Source organism: Staurois parvus, unplaced genomic scaffold (genome assembly GCF_062004578.1).
Source record: "Staurois parvus isolate SC_StPar_1 unplaced genomic scaffold, SC_StPar_1.0 ptg000548l, whole genome shotgun sequence".
NCBI classification, from domain to species: Eukaryota; Metazoa; Chordata; class Amphibia; order Anura; family Ranidae; genus Staurois; species Staurois parvus.
Window position 1 is genome coordinate 4,000,308 of NW_028318344.1, and position 9,342 is coordinate 4,009,649.

At 44.5% G+C, this 9,342-nt stretch overlaps 1 pseudogene; it reads left to right on the forward strand.

The window, feature by feature from the left end:
• The first annotated feature begins 5,220 nt into the window (after positions 1 to 5,220).
• LOC149451133 (uncharacterized) lies at positions 5,221 to 6,013 on the forward strand (annotated as a pseudogene).
• The last annotated feature ends 3,329 nt before the right edge of the window (positions 6,014 to 9,342 follow it).

Genomic DNA, 9,342 nt, shown 5'->3' on the forward strand with positions numbered 1-9,342 from the left:
ACAGATGATGCTCTTACACCTTTACCAGGTATTCAACCCTCTTCTTTCTCTTCTTTCTTTATCTATATCCTATCCTCTTTCCACCGACAATTTGTGAGGGTTACATTATTTTTTTGCATTTTGCTGCCTCAGACAATGTCTTCTTGGGGAAGTCTGCTCTGCCACCCTTCTCTCTTTCCCCACCCTTCCATCCTCTACTCATGCGTATAATCTTTCTTTTTTTTCACCTCCCCTCCCCACCCCCTTTTTTTGGACTAGCCTCCCTTCCTTCTCTTCCTGATTATCTCTTTTCACGTTTTCTTTTCTCTATCTTTTTTTCTATTAGCCTACATTCATGATCACTACCTTCAATTTCTATAATAAATATTGGTCAACATATCACTACACTTCTATCACCCAGAAACATTATTTAAGTTATCACATACTTTAACACCATATCTCTCCCATCTTGTTTGCTCCCAACTAAGGACACTTCTGACATTCTTCACTGCTCTTATTTAGGCACAATAATTATAAGATACTAGTCTCTATCTACCCCATCCCAGGGGCCACTTAACCGCCTTTCATTTGAGTGCCATATTTCTTGCTTCTTATATATTGTCTGAAATTTTCTACGCTCTTATGTTGCCATGCTATACCCTCGAAAGTCATCTCTTGGTTGTTATTATGCAAACAACAAAACCCAATAAAGATTCTTTGAAAAAAAAAAAAGGAATCTTTTCTCAGTGAAGAAGCTGACAAAACATGGCAATGTAGTGACCATCAAAGGTGACAGTTGTTTCATCACAAAAGGGAATATCTTATGTGCAAAGGCTAAAATTACAGATGAAACTTCAGTGTGTTCAAATTTTCATGAAATAACACAAACACATTAAACTGAGGGAAATTGCACATCAGTGTTACATGAAGATAGGCAACAAAGTGACAGAGAAACAGAAATTAATGCAGACAATCCAAATACTGTAAAAGAAGAAAGAAAGCCACAAGAGGCTTCAATCAGGAAATCCAAACAAACACATAAATCTTTTTTTTCACTTAAGAGTGGGTCTCAGATGCTGTAGACCCTCTATATTCCCATCCTGGCTTGTACAGACATGTCACGTTTTGCAGCCCTCTCCAGACCGTAGTCCAAACAAACTGTTACCATAAAGAAAACAGAGGGCACACCAGCCTAGTGGGTGTTCAGAGGGCTCTAAGGAAGAGGATTACATTCTTGAAACGTGTTAGCCTGTTGGACCTTGTTTCAATGTGTGATGTTGTCAGGGACCCCAGCGGCTGCTGTGATCGCGGGCGGATCTGCGCATGCGCGGTGTGCCCGGCCGCACTGGCATGTGAGCATTAAGACCAGGGCACCCGCGATTGCAGCGGCGCTCGCGCATGCGCACTCGCGATCACAGGTGCGAGCCTGGCACCAATCAGGGCGCAGGGTGCCCTATTTAAAACAGGACAGGTATGTGTTCCAATTGTCGTATGGTCTTACTTGTATCCTGTGTTCCTGTATTGAGATTGCCTTGTTGCCGACCCTGTCTGACCCTGATTTGCTGTTTGTCTCCTGTTCTGATCCCTGGCTTGTCTGACCATTCTCCTGCTTAACCCGGTATGTTCTGATCTCCCGTTAACGAACCCAGCTTGTGACCTGTTTATCCCTCTGCCTGCTGACTTTGTACTTCACCGCCACCACTGTTACTGAACCAGCCTGTCTGACGCTGCTCCTGTTACCTCCTCACATCAGACTCTCACCTGCTATACACCTCCAACGGTGCTTCTACCACAGCTGGGTGAACCCAGGGGCCCGACCTGGTCTCGGCCTGCTCCAAGTCCATCCCCACCATCAGGGGCTCTGCTGAACAAGTAGGTTGGAGCTTAGATTCCGCACCTTGGGGGAATCCGGTCTGTGGAGTGCTAGAGGCTACCGCAGTTGGATCACTGACAGATGTATCTAGAGTCTGAAGCTGCATCTATTCTGATAAGCTGTTACTGATGTTGGTTTGTGAGTATATCACCTATTGGATTTCATCAATAATAGATACCTGATGATAATGTACTTGGCTGGTGCGCCCTCTGTTTTCTTTATAATCAGGAAATCCACCGTAAGCAATGAAGGCATACCAGCCAAAAGTCTGTCCTATGTTGCTCACGTAGCATTAAACCAGAGCCAAATTCAGCTGTCAGCTGGGTGCCTACACTAAAGGGAGGACAACTCCGCGGAAGTGGGAGCTGGTACCTGTCAAATTCAGGTACCCGCTCCCCCTCCCTCCCCAAAGGTCCGCAGTCTCTTGGTCATCCCCTGTACTGTTTATAGTCTCTTGGTCATCCCCTGTACTGTCTGCAGTCTCTTGGTCATCCCCTGTACGGTCTGCAGTCTCTGGTCATCTCCTGTACTGTCTGCAGTCTCTGGTCATCTCCTGTACTGTGTCCGCAGTCTCTGGTCATCTCATGTACTGTGTCCGCAGTCTCTGGTCATCTGTACTGTGTCCACCGTCTCTGGTCATCTCCTGTACTGTGTCCGCAGTCTCTGGTCATCTCCTGTACTTTGTCTGCAGTCTCTGGTCATCTCCTGTACTGTGTCCGCAGTCTCTTGGTCATCTCCTGTACTGTGTCTGCAGTCTCTGGTCATCTCCTGTACTGTGTCTGCAGTCTCTGGTCATCTCCTGTACTATGTCTGCAGTCTCTGGTCATCTCCTGTACTGTGTCTGCAGTCTCTGGTCATCTCCTGTACTATGTCCGCAGTCTCTGGTCATCTCCTGTACTGTGTCCGCAGTCTCTGGTCATCTCCTGTAGTATGTCCGCAGTCTCTGGTCATCTCCTGTACTATGTCCGCAGTCTCTGGTCATCTCCTGTACTATGTCCGCAGTCTCTGGTCATCTCCTGTACTATGTCCACAGTCTCTGGTCATCTCCTGTACTGTGTCTGCAGTCTCTGGTCATCTCCTGTACTGTGTCCGCAGTCTCTGGTCATCTCCTGTACTAAGTCCACAGTCTCTGGTCATCTCCTGTACTGTGTCCGCAGTCTCTGGTCATCTCCTGTACTATGTCTGCAGTCTCTGGTCATCTCTTGTATTATGTCTGCAGTCTCTGGTCATCTCCTGTACTATGTCCGCAGTCTCTAATCATCCCCTGTACTATGTCCGCAGTCTCTGGTCATTTTCTGTACTATGTTTGCAGTCCATTGGTTCAGAATATTTTTTTTCTTGTTTTTCATCTCTAAAACCTAGGTGCGTCTTATGGAGCGAAAAATGCGGTACTTTCAGAACATTGCTAACAGTGGAGGCTTTTCGGAAAATGGCTGTAAAGCACCATAAAACAACAGCCTTTTTCAATGGTGATATCTAAGTCTTGTTAGATGAGGGATATACACAAAGCAGAACTGACCCATGTCTATATTCAACACGTGTAGATTCTGAATATATGTACAGTGGGGCAAAAAAGTATTTAGTCAGCCACCAATTGTGCAAGTTCTCCCACTTAAAAAGATGAGAGAGGCCTGTAATTGGCATCATAGGTAGACCTCAACTATGAGAGACAAAATGAGAAAAAAATCCAGACAATCACATTGGCTGATTTGGAAAGAATTTATTTGCAAATTATGGTGGAAAATAAGTATTTGGTCAATATGAAAAGTTCATCTCAATACTTTGTTATATATCCTTTGTTGGCAATGACAGAGGTCAAACGTTTCCTGTAAGTCTTCACAAGGTTGGCACACAATGTTGCTGGTATGTTGGCCCATTCCTCCATGGAGATCTCCTCTAGAGCAGTGATGTTTTGGGGCTGTCGCTGGGCAACACGGACTTTCAACTCCCTCCAAAGGTTTTCTATGGGGTTGAGATCTGGAGACTGGCTAGGCCACTCAAGGACCTTGAAATGCTTCTTACGAAGCCACTCTTTCGTTGCCTGGGCGGTATGTTTGGGATCATTGTCATGTTGGAAGACCCAGCCACGTTTCATCTTAAATGCCCTTGCTGATGGAAGGAGGTTTGCACTCAAAATCTCACGATACATGGCCCCATTCATTCTGTCCTGTACATGGATCAGTCGTCCTGGTCCCTTTGCGGAGAAACAGCCCCAAAGCATGATGTTGCCACCCACATGCTTCACAGTAGGTATGGTGTTCTTTGGATGCAACTCAGCATTCTCTCTCCTCCAAACACGACGAGTTGTGTTTCTACCAAACAGTTCTATTTTGGTTTCATCTGACCATATGACATTCTCCCAATCCTCTTCTGGATCATCCAAATGCTCTCTAGCAAATTTCAGACGGGCCCGGACATGTACTGGCTTAAGCAGGGGGACACGTCTGGCACTGCAGGATCTGAGTCCCTGGCGGCGTAGTGTGTTACTGATGGTAGTCTTTGTTAGGTTGGTCCCAGCTCTCTGCAGGTCATTCACTAGGTCCCCCCGTGTGGTCCTGGGATTTTTGCTCACCGTTCTTGTGATCATTTTGACCCCACGGGGTGAGATCTTGCGTGGAGCCCCAGATCGAGGGAGATTATCAGTGGTCTTGTATGTCTTCCATTTTCTAATTATTGCTCCCACATTGATTTGTTCACACCAAGCTGCTTGTCTATTGCAGATTCAGTCTTTCCAGCCTGGTGCAGGTCTACAATTTTGTTTCTGGTGTCCTTTGACAGCTCTTTGGTCTTCACAATAGTGGAGTTTGGAGTGTGACTGTTTGAGGTTGTGGACAGGTGTCTTTTATACTCATAACAAGTTCAAACAGGTGTCATTGATACAGGTAATGGGTGCAGGACAGAGGAACCTCTTAAAGAAGAAGGTACAGGTCTGTGAGAGCCAGAAATCTTGCTTGTTTGTAGGTGACCAAATACTTATTTTCCACCATAATTTGCAAATAAATTCTTTCCAAATCAGTCAATGTGATTGTCTGGATTTTTTTTCTCATTTGGTCTCTCATAGTTGAGGTCTACTTATGATGCCAATTACAGGCCTCTCATCTTTTTAAGTGGGAAAACTTGCACAATTGGTGGCTGACTAAATACTTTTTTGCCCCACTGTATATTTTGCTCTTTAAGGATTTTTTGATTGTTGCTCACAAAAAGATGAGAAAGTTGCAAAGTTGACTGCAGTGCTTAACCAGCATTTTGAGACTAAAGATCTTGGGGATGTGACATATTACATAGGAATTAACGTACAGCATAAAGAAGATTACAGCTTTCTGTTAAATCAGAAATCTAAAATTGAAGCAGTACTTCAGCAATTTGACATGGCTGAAGTCAAAGAAGCAAGTATTCCTATGGACAAAGCATACCTAAAAATGAAAGGGGATGAGGAACTTCTACCTACTAATGATCAGTACAGACAAGCAGTGGGGACATTGCTTTATATTGCAACCACAACCAGGGGCGGAATGACCATTTGGAAACTCGGGCACTGCCCGAGGGCCCGGGGTCAGTAGGGGGCCCCGTGAGATGCCCCTGGTACCTTTTTCATAGGCTTTTTTGAGTTTGGGCAAGGACACAGGGGCGCCATGATCCCCTATTGCCTGGGGACCCCATGAGTTGTCAGTCCTCCCCTGACCACAACACGTCCAGTCATTGCAGCTGCCATGTCATTTCTTTGTAGATGCGTGAGTGAACCACGTCAAAGAGACTGGACATCAATCAAGGGAGTCATGAGATATCTCAAACAGATAAAAGACTTGAGTCTGAAGTGGTTTGTAGTTGGTGATTTGAACCTCTGAAGCACTCACAAATCTACAAGTGGTTACTTGTTCAAATTAGGAAACAGTCCTATAGCTTGGTCCAGCAAGAAGCAGATCCCAGTGTCTTTGTCTTCTACAGAGGAATAATAAATTGCTGCTGCCTATGCCAGTCAAGGAACTGTGTGGTTACGTCAATGGTTTGAAGATCATGCAAAGCCAATTTCCCAGCTTGCAATTTTATATGAGGACAATCAAGGATGTGTCAAACTTGCCGCCAGTGAGAAGACCAATGCAAGAACAAAGCATATTGACATCAGACATCTTTACTTCCATGATCTGGTTGAACAAAATGTAATTGTGCTTACATATTGTGGAACTAATAACATAATCGCAGAGGCTTTGACAAAACTACTTACAAGAAACAGATTTATTGAACTGAGATCTGAAATGGGACTAACATAAAGAGTGGTTGTTTGAGTGAGGATGTTGGAATGCATTGTTCATGCATTTTGTTCATGTAATTCTGCGTGAAACTGGGCAAATTGCTGGATCACCACAATGTTGTTAAATCAGTGACCTTTGTGCTAGATTTTCATCTTCGGGAAGAATGGCATTTTCGGGAGTTTAGATCCTTGAACGTCTTCCTGATCTCTCGTCCTTTACAGTGATGTTCTTCCACTTGAGGTGCGTGTGCCACTCAAAACACCTCAAATGACTCATTGCAGCATTGCCGTAATCCTGCCGAATCATGTCAAACGTCTCTGTGGCAGATTTGCCCAGTTTCCCACAGAATTTCACATTTGCTCTTTGTTCTAACTTGCTGTCCATGATGAGATAGCAGACGTTGTCAGATTAGCACCAGTTGCACAGCTCCCGATGTACACAGGATGATGTCTTCTGGCACACTTACTTATGAAGGTTGGTGCTCCCTGTGACTGTGTGTTTAGCCCTGTGCTGTCATCTGTTGGCGTGTTGCAAAACTAGTCTCGAAACTTTCTGATACCACCTCGTATATTGTGTTTGTGCTCACTTAAAGTCATTAAAAAGTATTTTTTCCCCAAAAATGTGCATTTGAAAAACTACCCAGTAAATACCCTGTAACATAAAAAATTGCAACACCAACCTTTTTATTCTCTAGGGCCTAGGGGGTTATAAGTAACTTTCTAGAAAAATAAATGCTGATTTCCTTTCCTTTCCCTTCCTGGTATAACACATGTCCCCCCACCAGGTAATGACAGATGACCCCCTCCCCCACCAGGTAATGACAGATGACTCCCTCCTCCCACCAGGTAATGACAGATGACCCACCCTACCACCAAGTAATGACAGATACCCCCACCATGTAATAACAGATACCTCTCCCCCACCAGGTAATGACAGTTGACTCCCTTTACCACCAGGTAATGACAGATGACCCCCACCTTCAGGTGCCCTCCTCCTAGTAAAGATACATGGCCCCCCAGAGAATTACTGATTCCCCCCCACCATCCTGGTAATGTCACATTATTCACCCCCCCCTCCCCATGCTGACAATGACAGATTTTCATCCAGCTCCCCATCTGCTCATCCTGCTCAAACTGTCACAGAAATCTGCAGCCTGTGGAGCCTGCAGTCCCTCGCTGGCCCCTCAGGAGGTGATACGGGATGTTGTGAGAATTTTTGTATGAGTGTCAGCAGGAGTTGTGGGGAGGGGTGGGGTGGTGTATGTCTGTTCTCTGCATAGATCTGACCAGTATCTTTTTACCTCCCCAATGACAGCAGTACCAGCTCCTGGATGGTGCTCTCCTCCTCCTCCCTTGCTCAGTCTGATGACAGCTCGGTATCCATCCCTGCCTGGTTGTCAGCACTGACACTTTCCCATCCATCAGGCCTCACCCTGTCCTTCCTCCACTACTCTCCGGCTCAGAACTTGAAAACAGAGCCAAAAGCTCAGAGCTTCAGCTTTGCCCATCATAGTGACAGGGAGATAGCACGGGCCCCCCCTGGAGCATGAGCGGGGTCACAATTGTGACCCCTGATGCTACGCCCATGTTGCCACCCTTGGACAGCAGCATTGCCAATCTGGAGAATGTTGGATGCACAAGCAGATTTAGATGGACTTTACAAACAAAATTAAGCTGAACACTTTCTAAATGTTTATAGCAAACTGTTTTTTAACCTTTTGGGATAAAGGATTTGCATAAATAAATAAAAGCTGAACATTGTAAGCACCTCTGTTAGTGTTAAATGGTTTATCTCAACTCTCCAGTAGCCACTATTGCTGGACAGCTTAAGCCAGCCATAGATGGTTCAAATCTTGGCCGATTCAACAGGGACCAGCCGAGATTGGAACCATCTATGGGCAGGCTGATTGTATCCAAGTCGATAGTTGTACAATTTGGGTATGACCAGCATGTTTGATTTTATATGCGATTATTGCTACCAGCTATTATAGCCGCAAGCAGTAATCACTGTGTTCTCCCGGCAGGGACGGCTCCCCCCCAACTCCTCCCCTGCAAGAACACAATAGCTCCATGGAAGGGATTCCACCATCAACACTGGCTGCCTGTGGCTGCAGGAAGGAAAATCACATCATGTATGGTCTGTTGAACTGGATGAACAAGTGAAAAAAACATAAAAAGGAAAACATTTGCAGCCACCACATTTAATGATTGGTAAGCTGCAATATATTAATTCTTTTCTTTAGGGTTTAGATAGGCTATAAATAATGCAAAAGCAAATGCCTGTTCTTTAACACATTGAGTCGTAACCTGTTTCTGTCATTTCAGATTTACCCTACACCAACACCTGTCATCAACAACTGAGTACGTGAACACCTAAAGCTGAATTCCAGCCAGATATAAAGGCATGCATGAATGCAGCTCTATGTACATTAATATATTCTCAAATGTATTTTTAAAAGTAAGCTGTGTAAATACCTTAAAGTATATATAAACTATCATCTTGTAAAACAACCCATTCAGTTTAAAATAGAAATTAAAGGCCAGAGTTGTATGTATACTTATAAAAAAACATTATACATACCTTTTTCCCCTTTTTGTAAGTGATCAAATAGCCTCTGTTCTCAGCTGTACAAGGAGCTCAGGGAGGAGAAACAGTAGTACACTGATTGTTCTAGTGAATGGCTGTGCAGGGCGGGGGGGTGTCAGGATATGTCTGATCATTGGAGGAGAGCAGGCTGAGCTCCCGGCACAACTAAAGGACTGACCACGCTGTGCTCTCCTGCATAGTATGGTCAGTTTTTAATAGGAAAGCAGAGGGACTGGCAGGAACACCAGGGATTTCACACAAAGGAAGCAATACAAAGAGAACAGAATCCTTTTTTCATACAAGTACATAGTACAGCAGACATATACCAAGAACATGAAATGTGAGATTGACATATTCTTGAATTTGAGTTGGTATCAGCTTCTTGCACTCTCTGTACAGCAGAGCTTGGGTGGGGAGGCAGCACATGGAGCAAATTAGGCTCCTTTCACAGGGGCATCATCCTTTCTGTCATGTTTTTGCTAAGAAAAAATGGATTCCATTTACATCAGTATTTCATCTATTTTTTATCCCCTTCCTTCTTTTAAATGGATCAAAAATTCAGACCTGTTCCATTTAAAAAAAATGGACCTGAACAGTTGTCTTCATCCATTTGCCCATAGGAATGCATTGCTGTCTGTTTTTCATCCATCAACA